This window comes from Arachis hypogaea, chromosome 12 (assembly GCF_003086295.3).
Source record: "Arachis hypogaea cultivar Tifrunner chromosome 12, arahy.Tifrunner.gnm2.J5K5, whole genome shotgun sequence".
NCBI classification, from domain to species: Eukaryota; Viridiplantae; Streptophyta; class Magnoliopsida; order Fabales; family Fabaceae; genus Arachis; species Arachis hypogaea.
The window spans coordinates 45890021-45913179 of NC_092047.1; the positions used below are offsets into that span (position 1 = coordinate 45890021).

A 23159-nucleotide genomic window follows, 5' to 3' on the forward strand; every position below is an offset into this window, starting at 1 on the left:
CTGATGACTATTACAATGTCAGCAACATACTCTCGTTGGAACATGCTGAAATTGAACACCAGAGAACAAAGAGGAGGATCACAGTCAGGGGAGACAAGTTGAGGCACTACAATCCCCAACCACCATAAAAGAAAGCTCCAATGTCAAGCTAGTGACAATAAAAGAGCGCTCCATGGGAGGCAACCCATGATTTAAGATTTATGTCATTTTAAATTCAATAAGCTATGATCATCTGAGCATGAAATTTTTTTTTTCATGGACGTACTTAATGAATGCATGCAAATTTTTTTTTACATATGCTAAGACTTCTAAAGTTTGGTGTACCTTCAAGCACACCAAACCAGTGTTACAAACATTTTCATACTATATGCCTAGCATATGACCAAACACTAAGTTTGGTGTTTCTCTTCTCATGAAAATAAAAAAAATCATGCATCAATGATCATACATTATCTCTTACTGAGACTTTTCAATTAAAAAGAAATCATATTCTGTGATGAAGGCATCAATTGTGATTTACTACTAGCATCTCACATTTACCCCTTAAGCAAGATACAAGTTTGGTGTTCACCAAACTTTGATGCACGGATTTAGGGACACAATTGGTCCTTCATAAAAAAAAAGAGAGAAAAAGGAAAATTATGATGAAAACATTTCTTATAAACATTTGACCAAGAATGACATTGGGATTTCAATTTCACTAGTTGGAGGAAGAAATACATATTTTCAACTATATGACCAAACATTAAGTATGGTGTCCTCCAAGAAAAGCCACGATTCAAATGGATATAAGGAATGATGATTCATATAGTGTTAATGAAAAAAAAAGCACCATTGCCACGGTTTGATAAAGCTAATGTGTGTTGTCTTGTTGTGATGACTAGGTGGTCAAAGAACACTTTATGAAAGAGACAAGACAAAGGAAAGCATAGCATGAGGACAAAATCTCATCACATGCCTCAAAAAGAGAATCTGCCACTCCTTGAAATGATCACGGCAAAGACAATTGAAGAAGCAAGCTTTGTCTTCATTCATCCTTACATGCACACCTTTGATTCACATAGTATCTAATTGCATCCTAGCCCTTCATTGTTCACTTAAATAACATACCACCTCCAAGCCATGCATGTGACCGAACCCTTGCACTCCAACCATTTAAACTTCCCTTCATCATTTCTCATCATAACAAGCTCGGCCTCAAATTTCATCTTTCTCCAAACACATATCAAAATCTCTAACATTCTTCACACTCCCTTTAACCTCAAGAGTTTCAAACAACCAAGTGATCATGGCCTCTTCCTCAAGAACCAAACGAAGAAAAGGGAAAGATCCCATGGTGGAGGAGAGCACCCCTGAATATGACCGATGGAGATTCAAATCTCGGTACCATCAGATGCAAATTGAATGGATGAATGAGAAGAAGATATATCCAGAAATTCCACTCTTGCTGCCGGATGATGGATGCCAAGAAATGAAGGACAAAATTCGAAAGAGGAGGTGGGAGGAACTCATATCACCAATCACCCGAATCAATGCTAATATCATAAGAGAGTTCTATGCCAATGTCTCAAGGCTTGACATGAGTGAGGCCCCAACATACAAGAGCTATGTGCGGGGAGTGGAAGTAGACTTTAGCTCAAGTGCAATCAAGAAAGTCTTGGGACTAAAATCAGTCCGCTTTAGTGAACCGGGATACCACCAAAGGGTAAATGGTGATCCGGATTATGATGGGATTGCTAGAGATATTTGTATGGAAAACTCAGAGTGGGAAGGAGATGACAAGAACAAATACAAGTATTTGAAGAGAGTTAACCTTACCCCGGAAGCAAAGGGATGGTATGAGTTGTTGAAAAGATCAATTCTGGGCACAGTAAACACCTCAGAAGTTAACAAGAATAGAGCTGTTATGTTGCATTGCATTATTGTGGGAGAAGAGGTAAAAGTTCATGAAATCCTGGCAAAAGACATTCAAAAGCTTGCTGAGAAGAACTCGGCCGGGTCATGGTTATATTATCCAAGTACCATTTGGAGGTTGTGTGCAAAGGCTAAAGTGCCAATGGAAGAGGAGAATCTAATGTGGTTAAGCCTAGGCATGCCTATAACCATTGAAAGAATGATGATGGCTCCTGAAGCACATCAAGGCCGAAGACTACATGGAAGAAGGCAAAGAGAAGAACCAATGGAGGGAGAAGAATTACAAGAGGAAGAAGAGCCACAAGAGGAGGAGGAACAACAGCACATTCCTCTACATAACAATCTGGACATGACTCAAATGCAGGAAGCAATTAGAAGATTATCACAACAGTACATGAGAATTCAAGAAAGGCAAGAGGAATACCATTCACTATACATGAAAAACCAACAAGAACAAGAAGAACGGGAGCTAAGAATGATGAACAAACAAAGTGAATTTGAGTCAAAATTCCTTGTGATGCAAGAAGAGCATGCTTTTCAATCTCATGAATCATTTGGAAAGTTAGAACAAATGCAAGCTGAAAATTTGAGGGCTCTCAAAGAGTTCACAACACTCCAAGATGCAAGATATGAAGTCCAAGCCGACTACAACATAAATAGTCAAATCAAGCTGAACTATATTGGAGAGCATCTGCACAACATAGATCCAGCTTTTCCAACTTTTGATGAATTCTTCAAAAGGAGAAGTGAGATAGAAGTAAGCAATGCAATGAAGCTTGAAGATAGAGTAGAGGAAGCAATGAATAGAGCTGGTTTCTGGCGGGATCAACAGACAACAGACATGGACACAGGGAACACCAGCAACCAGGTGTATGAAAGAAGAAAGAAGAAGCATGACAAATAAAAGGTGGACTTGCTCCTTGTTCATCACTACAAAGAAAAAAAAAACATGCATTATGTCTGTTTTAAGTGGTCCTTGCATCTTTAAGTAGTTATTATAATTAATAGTCTTTGCATCATGTTTGTTTCTCTTAAAATAAGTAAGCTAGTCTATGTGTATGCTTGTATGTTTACTTTCACTGAACAAAAAGCATGCTTTGTCCCCTGCATTTTCAATTCAATAAAAGAAATGTTTGAATGTGAAGTGAGATAGTTCTCTGTTAGATAGAAGTACAATAAAAGTAAGTGGTGGTATGTGTGTGTGATTGTATAATAGCTCACTTTTAGTGAATAAGAGAACTAGGATGTCTCCCTCTAAGTATAAAGTGGCCTACTGTCTATGAATCTCAATCAAATAAAAATCCTTGGTTAGAAAGAAAAACAAAAAGAAAGAAAAAAAGGGGAGAAAAAGAAATAGCCAAAGAGTGGCAGAACAAAAGAAAAACAAAAAGAAACAAAGCTGGACACCAATAGCTTGAACCTTAGAATATATGCCTGTGGGGTCTTTGTATTAGGATCTGCTTGGATTATTAAGCTCTTTGGAGTGCATCAACACTTGATGACTTGGGTTAACTAACCCGGGATCATCAGCTGAAAGTCCACTATCAAGAGCAACCTAACTACAAGGCATTTAGTAGCCCAAAGAGGTGCTGGGCATCAATGTTCTAAGAAGGAATGTGAGCCAAGTGTCTATAGTGAATAATGTGTCAAGTATAAAGAAAAGAAAATGAACTTGCTACACATGACACTCAAATAACGCTTATGAACAAAATAATAGCCAAGGATAAAGGAATAATGAGAGGTCATAGCAGTATGTTACTTGAAGCTTGAAGGAGACTTTCTAGGCTTAAGAGTCAATAAGAGGTGAGTGTTTACATATCCACATAAAACCCCATGAACTACCAATAACACTCTACTGGCATGAACATCCTCTTCCATTTCATTCTTTCTTCTCAATAAATCATTTCTTGCTTGGGGACAAGCAAGCTTTAAGTTTGGTGTTGTGATGACAAGTCATCTTAGCCTAGTTTCACTAGCCTTTTTCTTTTGTTTTCAATTGAATTATGCACTTTCTTGAGCCATAAGCAAGCCAATTGGGTAGATTTTCATGCTTCCTTTGATTTAATCAACCATGTATGAATTTATGCTATTTCATGAGGTTTTATGCTATAATTGTCACATATTATGAAAGAATGAATATCTCATGATTTTGAGCATAGCTTTGATGTGTTTGGTTAATTAATGATAGGTGAAGAAAGCTTGGAGAAAGGTTGAAGCAAGAAGGAATGGTTAGGAGGAAGAGAGGACAAAAAGTTTGAGCAAAAGTTTGCCTCAAACTTTAGCTCAAACTTTTGGAATAAGTGAAAATGAACCAGGGAGCAAAAAGCTGGACCAAAAGTTAGCCTCAAACTTTTGTGCAAACTTTTGGGCAAAAAGCTGGAGCAAAAGTTAGCCTCAAACTTTTTGGAAAACTTTTGGCATCACAAATCAACACCCTGGAGAGCAAAAGTTTGCGCCAACGTTTGCCTCAAACTTTTTGGCAAACGTTGGCGCATGAACAACACACCCTGGAGAGCAAAAGTTTGCGCCAACGTTTGCCTCTAACTTTTTGGCAAACGTTGGCGCCATGAGTGTGCAAGGGGAGGCCAACGTTGGAGCAAAAGTTTGACCCCAAACTTTTGCCCCAACGTTGATATCAGCAAAAGAGGGTGGCTGATGTGAAAAGTTTGAGTAAAAGTTTGCCTCAAACTTTTACTCAAACTTTTACTCAAGCTTTCATGATTCCAAACCCGGTTCAATTCGGTTCTTCTCCAAACTCCAAGAGCAATCAACCAAGGCCTCTATCAACCCAATTCCATCAAGAGCAAAGGCCCAATTGAAGGCTTGAAGACCATTTGAAGAAAGTGTATAAATAGCATAGGATTTAAGTTTTTAGGAGAGCTTTCCCTTTTAGTTTTCATAGAGAGTTTTCGGAGAGCTTTTGGGTGTGGAGTGAATTTTAATTTCTAAGTCTCGGGGAAGGAGAATTGAATTCCCTTCCTCTTAGTTTTCTTGCTTTCAATTTCAATTACACTTATCTTGGATCTTGGGTTGGAGAATTGAAGGAATTCTGTTTCATTCTCACCTTGGGATCTTGTTTAATTCTCTGCTTAATTGAATTTCAGTTTCGGTTAATTGCTTCTTCATCTACTTTCTTTGCAATTTACATTTCCTTTGCAATTGTTCTTGTTGGATCTAGGAAGGCATTGAGATCTAGACTTGGTTATCTAGTCTCTTGGGTCCTGAGATCTGAATTCCAATTTTACATCCTCTGTTTAATGCTTTTTCAATCTCATTTACATTTCTGTTTTTAGATCCGATTCAATCCAAGTTATCTTCTATTTCTCTGCTTGTTGAATTTTACTTTCCCTTGTTTAATTTCTGCAAATCCAATTTCCAATTCCCTTTACAATTCAAGCCATTTACATTTCTTGCAATTTAAGATTCTACAATTTACATTTCTTGCGTTCTAAGTTTCTACCATTTAATTTCTTGTTCTTTAAGATTCAGCACTTTAAATTTCAGCTCTCTTTACTTTCATGCAATTTACCCACTCCCTTTACTTTCTCTGCAATTTAAATTCTGCAAATCACAAATCTCTCAACCAAATCTTGATTCGCTTGACTAAATCAACCACTAAGCTAAAATTGCTCAATCCTTCAATCCCTGTGGGATCGACCTCACTCCGTGAGTTATTATTACTTGATGCGACCCAGTGCACTTGCCGGTTAGTTTTGGGTGTTTTGGAGAAATTCGTTTTTCCACAAAAATAACCCATCACCTGGTAGTGGCGCCAAAAACATGATGCCAATACCATGGTTCACAACTTCGTACAACTAACCAGCAAGTGCACTGGGTCGTCCAAGTAATACCTTACGTGAGTAAGGGTCGAATCCCACGGAGATTGTTGGTATGAAGCAAACTATGGTCACCTTGTAAATCTCAGTCAGGCGAATATAAAATAGTAATGGGGTTTCGAAAATAATTAATAAAATATGGATAGAAATACATATGTAAAGCTTTGGTGAGAATTTCAGATAAGCGAATAGAGATGCTTTCGTTCCTCTGAACCTCTGCTTTCCTGCTATCTTCATCCAATCAGTCTTACTCCTTTCCATGGCTGGCTTTATGTGATACATCACCACTGTCAATGGCTACTTTCGGTCTTCTCTCGGGAAAATGATCCAAATGCCCTGTCACGGCACGGCTAATCGTCTGGAGGCATCACCCTTGTCAATGGTTTCATCCTATCCTCTCAGTGAAAATGGTCAACGCACCCTGTCACGGCACGGCTATTCATCTGTCGGTTCTCGATCATGCTGGAATAGGATTTACTATCCTTTTGCGTCTGTCACTACGCCCAGCAATCGCGAGTTTGAAGCTCGTCACAGTCATTCAATCATTGAATCCTACTCGGAATACCACAGACAAGGTTTAGACTTTCCGGATTCTCTTGAATGCTGCCATCATTCTAGCTTATGCCACGAAGATCCCAATATCTCGGACTCGGTCCGCTGTATTGGTAATCTAAGAGATACTCGTTCAATCGAAGGTAGAACGGGAGGGGTTGTCAGGCACGCGTTCATAAGGAATGATGATGATTGTCACGTTCATCACATTCAGGTTGAAGTGTGAATGAATATCTTAGAAGTGGAATAAGATGAATGGAATAGAAAATAGTAGTACTTTGCATTAATCTTTGAGGAACAGCAGAGCTCCACACCTTAATCTATGGAGTGTAGAAACTCTACCGTTGAAAATACATAAGTGAAGAAGGTTCAGGCATGGCCGAGAGGCCAGCCCTCAAACGTGATCTAAGATAGCATACAACTGATCAAAAGATCTCAAATACAATAGTAAAATGTCCTATTTATAATAAACTAGCTACTAGGGTTTACAGAAGTAAGTAATTGATGTATAAATCCACTTCCGGGGCCCACTTGGTGTGCGCTTGGGCTGAGCTTGAAGTCTACACGTGGAGAGGTCATTCTTGGAGTTGAACGCCAGCTTTTGTGCCAGTTTGGGCGTTGAACTCCACTTTGCAGCTTGTTTCTGGCGCTGGACGCCAGAATTGGGCAGAGAGCTGGCGTTGAACGCCAGTTTGCGTCCTCTAAAATTGGGCAAAGTATGGACTATTATACATTTCTGGAAAGCCCTGGATATCTACTTTCCAACGCAATTGGAAGCGCACCATTTCGAGTTCTATAGCTCCAGAAAATCCACTTTGAGTGCAGGGAGGTCAGAATCCAACAGCATCAGCAGTCCTTCTTCAACCTCTGAATCTGATTTTTGCTCAAGTCCCTCAATTTCAGCCAGAAAATACCTGAAATCACAGAAAAATACACAAACTTATAGTAAAGTCTAGAAATGTGAATTTAACATAAAAACTAATGAAAATATCCCTAAAAGTAACTAGATCCTACTAAAAACATACTAAAAGCAATACCAAAAAGCGTATAAATTATCCGCTCATCACAACACCAAACTTAAATTGTTTCTTGTCTCCAAGCAACTGAAAATCAATTAGGATAAAAAGAAGAGAATATACTATAAATTTCAAACTATCAATGAAACATAGCTCCAATCAAATGAGCGGGACTTATAGCTTTTTGCCTCTTGAATAGTTTTGGCATCTCACTTTATCCATTGAGGTTCAGAATGATTGGCATCTATAGGAACTCAGAGTTCAGATAGTGTTATTGATTCTCCTAGTTCAGTATGATGATTCTTGAACACAGCTATTTTATGAGTCTTGGCCGTGGCCCTAAGCACTTTGTTTTCCAGTATTACCACCGGATACATAAATGCCACAGACACATAATTGGGTGAACCTTTTTCAGATTGTGACTCAGCTTTGCTAAAGTCCCCAATTAGAGGAGTCCAGGGTTCTTAAGCACACTCTTTTTTTGCTTTGAACCTTGAATTTAATCGCTCAGTCTCAAGTTTTCACTTGACACCTACACGCCACAAGCACATGGTTAGGGACAGCTTGGTTTAGCCGCTTAGACCAGGATTTTATTCCTTTAGGCCCTCCTATCCACTGATGCTCAAAGCCTTGGGATCCTTTTTTATTTTCCCGTGCCTTTTGGTTTTAAAGGTTATTGGCTTTTTGCTCTTGCCTCTTGGTTTTAAGAGCTTTTGGCTTTTTCTGCTTGCTTTTTTTTTCTTTTTCTTTCTTTTTTTTTCGCCTATTTTTTTTTCTCTGCAAGCTTTGTTCTTTGCTGCTTTTTCTTGCTTCAAGAATCATTTTTATGATTTTTTAGATTATCAAATAACATGTCTCCTTGTCATCATTCTTTCAAGAGCCAACATATTTAACATTCTTAAACAACAACTTCAAAAGACATATGCACTGTTCAAGCATTCATTCAGAAAATAAGAAGCATTGTCACCACATCAATATAATTAAGCTAAGTTCAAGGATAAATTCAAAACTTATGTACTTCTTGTTCTTTTGAATTAAAACATTTTTCATTTAAGAGAGGTGATGGATTCATAGGACATTCATAACTTTAAGACATATTTACTAACTACTAATGATCATGTAATGAAGACACAAACATAGATAAGCACATAACATAGAAAATGAAAAACAGAAGAAATAAAAACAAGGAATGAATCCACCTTAGTGATGGTGGTGTTTCCTTCTTGAGGAACCAATGATGTCCTTGAGCTCTTCTATGTCTCTTCCTTGTCTTTGTTGCTCCTCCCTCATTGCTTTTTGATCTTCTCTTATTTCATGGAGCATGATGGAGTGCTCTTGATGTTCCACCCTTAATTGTCCCATGTTAGCACTTAATTCTCCTAAGGAGGTGTTGATTTTCTCCCAATAGTTTTGTGGAGGAAAATGCATTTGAGGCATCTCCGGGATCTCATGGTGATGAGCTTCCTGCGCCTCTTGAGCTCCATGAATGGGCTCTCTTGCTCGTTCCATTTTTTTCTTAGTAATGGGCTTCTCTTCCTTAATAGGAATGTCTCCTTCTATGAAAGCTCCAGCTGAGTAACATAGATGGCAGATAAGATGAGGAAAAGCTAGCCTTGCCATGGAGGATGAATTTTTGGCTATTTTGTAGAGTTCATTAAAGATGACTTCATGAACTTCTATTTCCTCTCCAATCATGATGCTATGAATCATGATGGCCCGATCCACAGTAACTTCAGATCGGTTGCTAGTGAGAATGATTGAGCATTGAATGAACTCCAACCATCCTCTAGCCACAGGCTTGAGGTCCAATCTTCTTAGTTGAACCGGCTTGCCTTTGGAGTCAATCTTCCATTGAGCTCCTTCCACACATATGTCCATAAGGACTTGGTCCAACCTTTGATTAAAGTTGACCCTTCTAGTGTAGGGGCGTTCATCTCCTTGCATCATGGGCAAGTTGAACGCCAACCTCACATTCTCTGGACTAAAATCTAAGTATTTCCCCCGAACCATTGTAACGTAGTTCTTTGGATCCGGGTTCTTACTTTGATCATGGTTCTTGGTGATCCATGCATTGGCATAGAACTCTTGAACCATTAGGATGCCGACTTGTTGGATGGGATTTGTTAGAACTTCCCAACCTCTTCTTTGAATTTCATGTCGGATCTCCGGATACTCATTTCTTTTGAGTTTGAAAGGGACCTCGGGGATCACCTTCTTCTTGGCCACAACATCATAGAAGTGGTCTTGATGGGCTTTGGAGATGAACCTTTCCATCTCCCATGACTCGGAGGTGGAAGCTTTTGTCTTCCCTTTCCCCTTTCTAGAGGATTCTCCGGTCTTAGGTGCCATCAATGGTAATGGAAAAACAAAAAGCTTATGCTTTTACCAAACCAAATTTAGAATTTTGCTCGCCCTCGAGCAATAAAAGAAAGAATAGAGGAAGAAGAAGAAGAAAATATAGAGAAGAGGGGTGAAGTGTGTTTCGGCCAAGTAGAGAGGAGAGGGTTGTGTTGTGTGAAAATGAGGAAGAATGGAGGGCTATATATAGGGGAGGGAGGGGAGTTAAGGTTCGACTATTTAGGGTGGGTTTGGGTGGGAAATTGGTTTTGAATTTTGAAGGTAGGTGGAGTTTATGAGGTAGGTTTATGGGGAAGAGTGGATGGATGTGAGTGGTGAAGAGGTGATGGGGAAGAGAGATTGAGGTGATTGGTGAAGGGTTTTTTTTTTGGGGAAGGGTGTTTATGGGATTGTGTGAAAGAGAGGTGAGAAGAAGTGAGTGGAGGTAGGTGGGGATCCTGTGGGGTCCACAGATCCTGAGATGATCCTGTGGGGTCCACAGATCCTGAGGTGTTCAAGGATTTACAGCTTTGCACCAAATTAGGCATGCAAAATGCCCTTGCACGCAACTCTGGGCGTTCAGCGCCAGGTTGGTGCCCATTTTAGGTGTTCAACGCCCATTTACTGGCCATTTTTGGCGTTGAACGCCAGAACCATGCTTGTTCTGGGCGTTCAGCGCCCAGATACTGCCCATTTTGGGCGTTCAGCGCCAGAACCATGCTCTGTTCTGGCGTTGAATGCCAGACAAATGCTTCCTCCAGGGTGTGATTTTTCTTCTGCTGTTTTTGATTCCGTTTTTAATTTTTTTGTTTATTTTGTGACTCCACATGATCATGAACCTATAAAGACATATAACTAAGAAAAATATAGTTAGATAAATAAAAATTGGGTTGCCTCCTAACAAGCTCTTCTTTAATGTCAATAGCTTGATAGTAGGCTCTCATGGAGCCTCACAGATGTTCAGAGCATTGTTGAGACTCTCCAACACCAAACTTAGAGTTTGGATATGGGAGTTCAACACCAAACTTAGAGTTTGGTTGTGGCCTCCCAACACCAAACTTAGAGTTTGACTGTGGGGGCTTTGGTTGACTCTGCTTTGAGAGAAGCTTTTTCTGCTTTCTCTCCATGGATGCAGAGAGAGATCCTTGAGTTGTAAACACAAGGTTGTCCTCATTCAATTGAAGGATTAATTCTCCTCTGTCCACCTCAATCACAGCTCTTGCTGTGGCTAGGAAAGGTCTTCCTAGGATGATGGATTCATCCTCTTCCTTTCCAGTATCCAGGACTATGAAATCAGCAGGGATGTAAAGGCCTTCAACCTTTACTAACACGTCCTCTACTTATCCATAAGCCTGTTTTCTTGAATTATCTGCCATCTCTAATGAGATTTTAGCAGCTTGCACCCCATAGATTCCCAGTTTCCCTATTACAGAGAGGGGCATGAGGTTTATCCCTGAACCAAGGTCACATAGAGCCTTAAAGATCATGGTGCCTATGGTACAAGGTATTATGAACTTTCCAGGATCCTGTCTTTTCTGAGGCAATGTCAGTTGATCCAGATCACTTAGTTCATTGGTGAACAAGGGAGGTTCATCTTCCCAAGTCTCAATACCAAATAATTTGGCATTCAGCTTCATGATTGCACCAAGAAACTTGGCAGTTTGCTCTTCAGTAACATCCTCATTCTCTTCAGAAGAGGAATACTCATCAGAGCTCATGAAGGGCATAAGGAGGTTCAATGGAATCTCTATGGTCTCTAGATGAGCCTCAGAGTCCTTTGGTTCCTCAGAGGGAAGCTCCTTATTGATCACTGGACGTCCCAGGAGGTCTTCCTCCTTGGGATTCACGTCCTCTCCTTCCCTTACAGGTTCGGCCATGGTGCTTATGTCAATGGCCTTGCACTCTCCTTTTGGATTCTCTTCTGTATTGCTTGGGAGAGTACTATGAGGGATTTCAGTGATCCTTTTACTCAGCTGGCCCACTTGTGCTTCCAAATTTCTAATAGAAGACCTTGTTTCATTCATGAAACTTGTAGTGGCCTTGGATAGATCAGAGACTAAGTTTGCTAAATTAAAAGTATTTTATTCAAAGTTCTCTGTCTGTTGCTGAGTGGATGATGGAAAGGGTTTATTATTGTTAAACCTGTTTCTTCCACCATTATTAAAGCCTTGTTGAGGCTTTTGATCCTTCCATGAGAAATTTGGATGATTTCTCCATGATGAGTTATACGTATTTCCATAAGGTTCACCTAAGTAATTCACCTCTGCTATTGCAGGGTTCTCAGGATCATAAGCTTCTTCTTCAGGAGAAGCCTCTTGAGTACTGTTGGATGCAGCATGCATTCCATTCAGACTCTGAGAAATCATATTGACTTGCTGAGTCAATATTTTGTTCTGAGCCAATATGGCATTCAGAGTATCAACTTCAAGAACTCCCTTCTTCATAGGCGTCCCATTACTCACAGGATTCCTCTCAGAAGTGTACATGAACTGGTTATTAGCAACCATGTCAATGAGTTCTTGAGCTTCTGCAGGCGTTTTCTTTAGGTGAATGGATCCACCTGCAGAAGTATCCAATGACATCTTTGATAGCTCAGATAAACCATCATAGAAGATATCCAGGATGGTCCATTCTAAAAGCATGTCAGAAGGACACTTTTTGGTCAGCTGCTTGTATCTTTCCCAAGCTTCATAGAGGGATTCACCTTCTTTCTGTCTGAAGGTTTGAACATCCACTCTAAGCTTGCTCAGCTTTTGAGAAGGAAAGAATTTGGCTAAGAAAGCCATGACCAGCTTAACCCAAGAGTTCAGGCTGTCTCTGGGTTGAGAGTCCAACCAGATTCTAGCTCTGTCTCTTACAGCAAATGGGAAAAGCATGAGCCTGTAGACTTCAGGATCTACTCCATTAGTCTTAACAGTATCACAGATCTGCAAGAATTCAGTTAAGAACTGAAAAGGATCTTTAGATGGAAGTCCATGAAACTTGCAATTCTGCTGCATCAGAGAAACTAATTGAGGTTTCAGCTCAGAGTTGTTTGCTCCAATGGCAGGAATGGAGATGCTTCTTCCATGTAAATTGGAATTAGGTGCAGTAAAGTCACCAAGCATTCTCCTTGCATTATTATTATTTTCGGCTGCCATCTCTTCTTCCTGTTCGAAAATTTCTGAAAGGTTATCTCTGGATTGTTGTATTTTAGCTTCTCTTAGTTTCCTTTTCAGAGTCCGTTCAGGTTCTGGATCTGCTTCCACAAGAATGTTCTTGTCCTTGCTCCTGCTCATATGACAAAGAAGAGGGCACAGAAAAATAATAATAATAGGGATCCTTTTTACCACAGTATAGAGGTTCCCTTATGTGAGTAGAAGAAAAGAAGAAGAAATTCGAACACATATAGAATAGGGGGTTCGAATTTAGTGAGTGATGTGAGGAAGAGATGTTAGTAGATAAATAAATAAATAGAATAAGATGAGAGAGAGAGAGAGAGGATTTTCGAAAATAATTTTTTTGAAAAAGAGTTAGTTGATTTTTGAAAATAGTTTTTGAAAAAGGTTAGTGGTTTTACGAAAATTAAAATGAAAAAATTAAAATTTTAGTTAATTAAAAAGAAATTTTTGAAAAAGGGGGAAGATATTTTCGAAAATTAGAGAGAGAGAGTTAGTTAGGTGGTTTTGAAAAAGATAAGAAACAAACAAAAAGTTAGTTAGTTAGTTGAAACAAAAAATTTTTTTTTTAAAAAAGATAAGAAGTTAGGAAGTTAGAAGAGATATTTTGAAATCAATTTTTTTTTTTTTTGAAAAAGGTAAGATAAGAAGACATTTTTGAAAAAATATGATTGAAATTAGTTTTTGAAAAAAGATTTGATTTTTGAAATCTCAATTAATGACTTGATTCACAAGAAATCACAAGATATGATTCTAGAACTTAAAGTTTGAATCTTTCTTAACAAGCAAGTAACAAACTTGAAATTTTTGAATCAAAACATTAATTGGTGATGTTATTTTCGAAAATTTGATATAAAAATAAGAAAAATATTTTTGAAAAATGTTTTTAGAATTTTCGAAAATAACTAATAAAGTTGAAAAAGATTTGATTTTTGAAAAAGATTTTGAAAAAGATAAGATTTTTAAATTGAAAATTTGATTTGACTCATAAAACAACTAGATTTTAAAAATTTTTGAAAAAGTCAAATCTAATTTTCGAATTTATGAGAGAGAAAAAGGGACAGATATTTTTTTTATTTTTGAATTTTTAATGAAGAGAGAGAAAAACAAGAAAAATGATGCAATGCATGAAAGTTATGGATCAAAACAATGAATGCATGCAAGGATGCTATGAATGTCAAAATGAACACCAAGAACACTACGAAGATCATGATGAACATCAAGAACACATTTTTGAAAAATTTTTAATGCAAAGAAAACATGCAAGACACCAAACTTAGAATTCTTTAATGCTTAGACACTAAGAATCCAAGAATGCATATGAAAAACAAGAAAAGACACAAAACATGCAAATGCAAAGATCAAACAAGAAGATTTACCAAGAACAACTTGAAGATCATGAAGAACACTATGAATGCATGATTTTTTCGAAAAATGCAAGATGCACATGCAATTGACACCAAACTTATAACATGACTCAAGACTCAAACAAGAACACAAAATATTTTTGATTTTAATGATTTTCTAATTTTTTTTGTATTTTTTTTCGAAAATTATTTGAAAAACAAAAATAAAGTGTGATTCACAATTCGTGCACCAAGTTTTTGAACTTGGTGCGCAGAAATTGTGATTACACTTTAATTATGTAAAATTCATCGCTCTTTCTTTCCCTGGTAGTGGCGCCAAAAACATGATGCCAATACCATGGTTCACAACTTCGTACAACTAACCAGCAAGTGCACTGGGTCGTCCAAGTAATACCTTACGTGAGTAAGGGTCGAATCCCACGGAGATTGTTGGTATGAAGCAAACTATGGTCACCTTGTAAATCTGAGTCAGGCGAATATAAAATAGTAATGGGGTTTCGAAAATAATTAATAAAATAGGGATAGAAATACATATGTAAAGCTTTGGTGAGAATTTCAGATAAGCGAATAGAGATGCTTTCGTTCCTCTGAACCTCTGCTTTCCTGCTATCTTCATCCAATCAGTCTTACTCCTTTCCATGGCTGGCTTTATGTGATACATCACCACTGTCAATGGCTACTTTCGGTCTTCTCTCGGGAAAATGATCCAAATGCCCTGTCACGGCACGGCTAATCGTCTGGAGGCATCACCCTTGTCAATGGTTTCATCCTATCCTCTCAGTGAAAATGGTCAACGCACCCTGTCACGGCACGGCTATTCATCTGTCGGTTCTCGATCATGCTGGAATAGGATTTACTATCCTTTTGCGTCTGTCACTACGCCCAGCAATCGCGAGTTTGAAGCTCGTCACAGTCATTCAATCATTGAATCCTACTCGGAATACCACAGACAAGGTTTAGACTTTCCGGATTCTCTTGAATGCCGCCATCATTCTAGCTTATGCCACGAAGATCCCAATATCTCGGACTCGGTCCGCTGTATTGGTAATCTAAGAGATACTCGTTCAATCGAAGGTAGAACGGGAGTGGTTGTCAGGCACGCGTTCATAGGGAATGATGATGATTGTCACGTTCATCACATTCAGGTTGAAGTGCGAATGAATATCTTAGAAGTGGAATAAGATGAATGGAATAGAAAACAGTAGTACTTTGCATTAATCTTTGAGGAACAGCAGAGCTCTACACCTTAATCTATGGAGTGTAGAAACTCTACCGTTGAAAATACATAAGTGAAGAAGGTTCAGGCATGGCCGAGAGGCCAGCCCTCAAACGTGATCTAAGATAGCATACAACTGATCAAAAGATCTCAAATACAATAGTAAAATGTACTATTTATAATAAACTAGCTACTAGGGTTTACAGAAGTAAGTAATTGATGTATAAATCAACTTCTGGGGCCCACTTGGTGTGTGCTTGGGCTGAGCTTGAAGTCTACACGTGGAGAGGTCATTCTTGGAGTTGAACGCCAGCTTTTGTGCCAGTTTGGGCGTTGAACTCCACTTTGCAGCTTGTTTCTGGCGCTGGACGCCAGAATTGGGCAGAGAGCTGGCGTTGAACGCCAGTTTGTGTCATCTAAACTTGGGCAAAGTATGGACTATTATACATTGCTGGAAATCCCTGAATGTCTACTTTCCAACGCAATTGGAAGCGCGCCATTTCAATTTATGTAGCTCCAGAAAATCCACTTTGAGTGCAGGGAGGTCAGAATCCAACAACATCAGCAGTCCTTCTTCAACCTCTGAATCTGATTTTTGCTCAAGTCCCTCAATTTCAGCCAGAAAATACCTGAAATCACAGAAAAACACACAAACTCATAGTAAAGTCCAGAAATGTGAATTTAACATAAAAACTAATGAAAATATCCCTAAAAGTAACTAGATCCTACTAAAAACATACTAAAAGCAATGCCAAAAAGCGTATAAATTATCCGCTCATCACAAATCAAGGCTCATTTTGATTGATACTTCAAGAGTTGAATACAAAGGTGGGAATAGTGCTCAAATAGATGGGTCTAGGAGGATTGTTGGGCATTTCATAGAGAATTCATCTTGTTCACCACCCGGACGGATTAATAATGATGATCAACTTCAAGACGGGTGTGAAAATAAAGTGTGGGATTCCGGATTACAAGAAGAGGATCAACTTTGGGAGCCCCAAGCTTGTGAAGAACTCCATCAAGACTTGGCTCAATCCATGAAGAATCTTGGGGCACAATGGAGAACCAAGCATTGGTGGGAGTTCCAAGATGAATACAAGCACAAGCCACCTTGATGAGGAGCTCCCCATAAGTCCAACTTAAGGACAATAAACAAAAGTGCTAGGTGGGAGACAACCCACCATGGTAAAATCCTTTCATTTTCTCTTTTGTATATATTGGTAGAATTAGTTTAATTTCATGTTTTGTTTAGTTAGTTGAGTATGTTTGGTAGTTTAAGTATGTTAAATAAGGTTTTATGGTGTTTTGGTAGCTGTTTGGAGGTTTGGAATGCTTGGATTGGTGCAAAAACATAGAAAAAATTTTTGAAAAACAGAGCACCATCCATGTGTACGCGTACATGGCACGTACGCGCACTTCCAGCATTTTCGACCATCCATGCGCGCGCGTGCGCCATGCGTGCGTACGCGCGGATTGAGAAGTTCCAACCTCCATACATTTTCCAGAGAGTTGTGCCTGCGCCGCGCCAACGTTGTGCCTCTGGCACAAACCCCACTTGCGCACACGCGCACATGACGCGTACGCGCCACTGTCGAAATAAGCCAACGACGCGCGCGGGCCATGTGTGCGTACGCGCGGATTTCTTTCTCCCATCCACTTTTCTTTTCTTCTCCTCTTTCCAATTCTTTCCTTCTCCTTTCTTCTTCCCTTCTCCTACCCCTCATCCAACACTTCCAAACACCATAGATAACCATTTATTTTAGTTAGTTAATTAGTTAGTTGGTTAGTTAATTAGTTAGTTTTAGTTTAGCTTTCATTTTATTTTCTCTCTTTTCATTATACGTGTTGGATTATTGACTTTGTTTATTATACGTTGCTGCCCTTGTTGCCTAAATGCTAATTTAGCATTAATGTTTTTAGATAATCTTTGTTGGATTCTATGATTGAGGTTATATTTTGCTACTTGGTTTTGAGTTTTTCATGCTTACCTTTTGAAAACTACCAAGTGATGAGAATTGCCTTCGAACTTGTAATTCCTTTGAATTGCATGATTTGGCCACCATGTGATTTGAACCGTATTCTTTGATTAGGCAATCTCTTGATGGATGATGTTGAGCATTTACCTTAATGCATTGTATTTCATGATTATATCCATCCATATGTTTGACTTGAATGCTTTCATGCTTCTCTAATGCTTGTCTTACCTTACAAGCTTACTTAAAGCATCTCAAGCATACTAGGATAAGTGACGTGCATGCTTCTTTTGTGACATAGCTCTTTATGCTAATGTGTATTCTAAACCGCGCAATTTAGAATTCACACACCTAATATTTCTTAATGTCACACTAATTCACTCACTCAATTCTAGTGATTTACCTCATTCCAACAATGTATGCTTCCTTGTTTTTATATCTTCTCATCTTATGGTGTTGTATTTTTGTTTTTCATGATAAATGCACCACAAGCAAACATGGAAGCAAGACTAAGAACACGCAGCAATCCAGAGACTCGCCGTACCCCCTTGCTCATCTTTGAGTGCACCGAGGACGGTGCAAACTTTTAAGTATGGGGAGGTCGTCCGACCGGTCGGCGATTTTGGGTGACAAATTTCTAATCCCAACACTTTTGCATTTCATTTTAGGTTCTTAGGATTTTTACTTTCATTTTCTTATTTTTGCATATGTATACACAATAAGCTTAGTCAAAATAATGAAATTTTTCAAATAATGAAATTTTTCAAGATTTCTATCTATAGGGCATCTCAATTGATTTGAGTGAAAACTTTTCATAGAACTTGCTTGAATTATATATATTGTGGATCATGTTTTTGAGCTAAGAACATAAGCAAATGAGACTTGAGCCTAATAGCGTGGTTACATCTTATAACCATTTATTTTTCCTTCTTGTGTGCATTATTCTCTTTCTATGATTGTAATCTTTGATTTGTTTGATCCTTTATGTCCATTATTTTGTGTATTCATGCATTTATATGATTGAGGCCATCATTTCATTAGCTCACTTACCCAAATGGCCTTACCTTTTATCTTCCTTTGTTAGCTAAATTTGAGCCTACGCTTAACCCACTTATTCTTTAATTTAGCACATTACTAGCCTTAAAGCGAAAAATAATAATTGTCCTTATTTGGATCTTTGATTAGCTTAGGCTAGTGTGTGTGAGTATCATTCAAGTGTGGGAACCTTTGGACATTGGGTGAATAAAAGGGTAGTTTTGTAATGTTATTGGAAATATTGGGAATTGGGTACATACTCATGTATTGATCAAATGTAAAACCTTATGCATTGAGGTTCTTGTATATAAAAAGAAAAAAAATAAGAAAAACAAAAGAAAAAGAAAAGAAAAATAATATGGAAAAGAAAAAAAATAGAAAAAGAAAAAAAAGAAGAAAAAAAATATAATAAAAAGGGGATAAAATGCCCCAAAGCAAGGTCCAATAAAATCAATGCATAAGTGTTGCGAAATGAAAAAGAAAATGCATGAGTATGTGAAAAAGTGAAGAATGGGTAGTTAGGTTAGAACTTAATTGTATAGGATGTCATAGGTTAGGTGGGAAGTCTAAGCTTATCAAAGATTCAAACTTCAAGCTCACTTGACCATATATGCATCCTACCTTGACCCTAACCCCATTACAACCTAAAGAAAAGACCTCATGATACTTGTATGCATGCATGAAATGTATGTCGATTGTTAGAAGAAAAACAAATCTTGGACAGCATGATTAGGGGAGAATTGAGAGAATCGACCCTAAACACTTGAGCGAATAGAGTGCAAACACTACCGGTGAGGGTTTGATGCTCAATTACATGTTTTCACCTATGATCATCTCTTTTCATGCAAGTTTGTAAAAATATTTAATAACTCAATTCAATTGTGGATTAGGCTTGCTAGTCCTTAGCCCTTGTGCATATATACTTGGGAATTGATTTATTTTGACCAAGCAATTGCATTTATTTAGATAGTTGCATATAGGTAGATTGCATTTAATTAGTTTCCATTGAATAAATGCCATGCCCTTTGCTTCATTCTTGGTTTAAGCATGAGGACATGCTTGGTTTAAGTGTGGGGAGGTTGATAAACCCCGTTTTGACGGTTTATCCTGTATTGATTTTAAGAGATTTTATCACTTTTTACCCACATTTATTCAATGAAATAGCATGGTTTTGTGATTGTCTCCTTATTTGTGCTTAGATATGAAAATATGCTTTTAGACCCTTAATTTGATGGTTTTAATCTCCCTTTGATTCCACTAGATGCCTTGATATGTTTGTTAGTGATTTCAGATTGAAAAGGGCTAGGAATGGATCAAAGGAGTGAAGAGGAAAGCATGCAAAGTGGAGAAATCATGAAAAGTCAAAGAAGTTGAACTCGCCCATGGACGCGCACGCGCACCTGCAAATCACCCCATGGACGCGTACGCATGTTGTGCGTGTACGCGTCGGTGCTGGTTTATGATTTTTTAATGAAAACGTGACCAACGAATTCTCAAGGGTTGTGGGGCCCAATCCCAACCAACTTTGGCGCCAAAGATGCTATTTAAAGCCAAGGATTGAAGAGCAAGGGGGATTCCAATCATACACACTCATTAGGATTAGTTTAGAGTTAGTTTCTAGAGAGAGAAGCTCTCTCTTCTCTCTAGAATTAGGATTAGGATTAGGTTTAGTTCTTAGATCTAGGTTTTAATCTTTGCTTTTCTCCACTTCTATCTCTCAATTCTTTGTTGCTACATTCATCTTCTTCTATTCTTTTGTTATAATTTTCTTTATGTTGTTCTTATATTTTGTTGTAGATCTAGTATTGTTCCTTCTACATTCTTCCAATTCAATAAGAGGTAACTCATAATAATTGTTCTTCTTTACTTTTCTATTGTTGATCTCTTGCCTTTGTAGTTGTAGATTCCTTTAATTCTTGCAATTAATAATGTTTACTTCTATTGCACTCTATGTGTTTGTTGAAATGCCTCTTCTAGATATAGTGTAGATTTTGTTCCGCTTGGCCTAGGTAGAGTAATTAGTGACACTTGAGTTATCTAATCCCTTTGTTGATTGATAATTGGAGAGATTGCTAATTGGTTTGGAGTGCACTAAAGCTAGTCTTTCCTTGGGAGTTGGCTAGGACTTGTGGCTCAAGTCAATTCATCCACTTGACTTTCCTTTAATTAGTAAGGGTTAACTAAGTGGTAGCAACGAACAATTCTCATCGCAATTGAGAAGGATAACTAGGATAGGACTTCTAATTTTCATACCTTGCCAAGAGCCTTTTATAGTTGTTAGTTTATTTTTATTGCCATTTACTTTTCATGCTTCTTATCCAAAACCCCAAAATAACTCATAACCAATAACAAGACACTTTATTGTAATTCCTAGGGAGAACGACCCGAGGTTTGAATACTTCGGTTATTAATTTTAGGGGTTTGTTTTAGTGACAAACAACTTTTTGTATGAAAGGATTAGTGATTGGTTTAGAAACTATACTTGCAACGAGAATTCATTTGTGAAATTCTATACCATCAAAAATCCGTTCATCATGTATCCGGTGGTAATACTGGAAAACAAAGTGATTAGGGCCACGGCCAAGACTCATAAAGAAGCTGTGTTCAAGAAGCATCATACTGAACTAGGAGAGTCAATAACACTATCTGAACTCTAAATTCCTATAGAAGCCAATCATTCTGAATTTCAATGGATAAAGTGAGATGCCAGAACTATTCAAGAGGCAAAAAGCTATAAGTCCCGCTCATTTGATTGGAGCTATGTTTCATTGATAGTTTGGAATTTATAGTATATTCTCTTCTTTTTATCCTATTTGATTTTTAGTTGCTTGGGGACAAGCAACAATTTAAGTTTGGTGTTGTGATGAGCGGATAATTTATACGCTTTTTGGCATTGTTTTTAGTATGTTTTTAGTAGAATCTAGTTACTTTTAGGGATGTTTTCATTAGTTTTTATGTTAAATTCACATTTCTGGACTTTACTATGAGTTTGTGTGTTTTTCTGTGATTTCAGGTATTTTCTGGCTGAAATTGAGGGACTTGAGCAAAAATCAGATTCAGAGGTTGAAGAAGGACTGCTGATGCTGTTGGATTCTGACCTCCCTGCACTCAAAATGGATTTTCTGGAGCTACAGAACTCAAAATAGCGCGCTTTCAATTGCGTTGGAAAGTAAACATCCAGGGCTTTCCAGAAATATATAATAGTCCATACTTTGCTCAAGTTTAGATGACGCAAACTGGCGTTCAATGCCAGTTCTCTGCCCAATTCTGGCGTCCAGCGCCAGAAACAAGTTGCAAAGTGGAGATCAACGCCCAAACTGGCACAAAAGCTGGCGTTCAACTCCAAGAATGACCTCTCCACGTGTAGACTTCAAGCTCAGCCCAAGAACACACCAAGTGGGCCCCGGAAGTGGATTTATGCATCAATTACTTACTTCTGTAAACCCTAGTAGCTAGTTTATTATAAATAGGACCTTTTACTATTGTATTAGACACCTTTGGAAACATCTTTGGATTATCTTTTGATCTTTGGATCATCTTTGGACGCCTGGTTCTTAGATCAGAGGGGCTGGCCATTCGGCCATGCCTGGACCTTTCACTTATGTATTTTCAAACTGTAGAGTTTCTGCACTCCATAGATTGAGGTGTGGAGCTCTGCTGTTCCTCAAAGATTAATGCAAAGTACTCATGTTGTGAATTGTTGTTCGAAATTGATTCCCTGGCAATGGCACCAAAAACGGATGCACAGAACCATGGTCTAAACATATCTTCACAACTTCGCATAACTAACCAGCAAGTGCACTGGGTCGTCCAAGTAATACCTTACATGAATAAGGGAATCCCACGGAGATTGTTGGTATGAAGCAAGCTATGGTCACCTTGTAAATCTCAGTCAGGCAGATATAAAATAGTTATGGAGTTTTCGAAAATAATATAATAAAATAAGGATAGAAACACTTATGTAATTCATTGGTGAGAATTTCAGATAAGCGTGTAGAGATGCTTTCGTTCCTCTGAATCTGTGCTTTCCTGCTGTCTTCATCCAATCAGTCTTACTCCTTTCCATGGCTGGCTTTATGGAAGGGCATCACCGTTGTCAATGGCTACATCCCCTCCTCTTGTGAAAATGGTCCAAATGCTCTGTCACAGCACGGCTAATCATCTGAGGTTCCCGATCATGCTGGAATAGGATTCACCCTCCTTTTGCGTCTGTCACTACGCCCAGCAATCGCGAGTTTGAAGCTCGTCAGAGTCATTCAATCCCAGAATCCTACTCGGAATACCACAGACAAGGTTTAGACTTTCCGGATTCTCATGAATGCCGCCATCAATCTAGCTTACACCACGAAGATTCTGGTTAAGAGATCTAAGAGATACTCATTCAATCTAAGGTAGAACGGAAGTGGTTGTCAGGCACACGTTCATAGGGAATGATGATGATTGTCACATTCATCACATTCAGTTTGAATTGCGAATGAATGTCTTAGAAGCGAAATAAGATGAATTGAATAGAAAAACAGTAGTACTTTGCATTAATCTTTGAGGAACAGCAGAGCTCCACACCTTAATCTATGGAGTGCAGAAACTCTACCGTTTGAAAATACATAAGTGAAAGGTCCACGCATGGCCGAATGGCCAGCCCCTCTGATCTAAGAACCAGGCGTCCAAAGATAATCCAAAGATCAAAAGATAATCCAAAGATGATTCCAAAGATCTCTAATACAATAGTAAAAAGTCCTATTTATAATAAACTAG

General features: G+C 38.4%; 1 non-coding gene across 1 annotated transcript; it reads left to right on the forward strand.

The window, feature by feature from the left end:
* Positions 1 to 12291: 12291 nt before the first annotated feature.
* On the forward strand, positions 12292 to 12399 carry LOC112731529 (small nucleolar RNA R71). Its single transcript, XR_003167303.1, has one exon. It is a non-coding gene; the product is annotated as a small nucleolar RNA R71 (small nucleolar RNA).
* The last annotated feature ends 10760 nt before the right edge of the window (positions 12400 to 23159 follow it).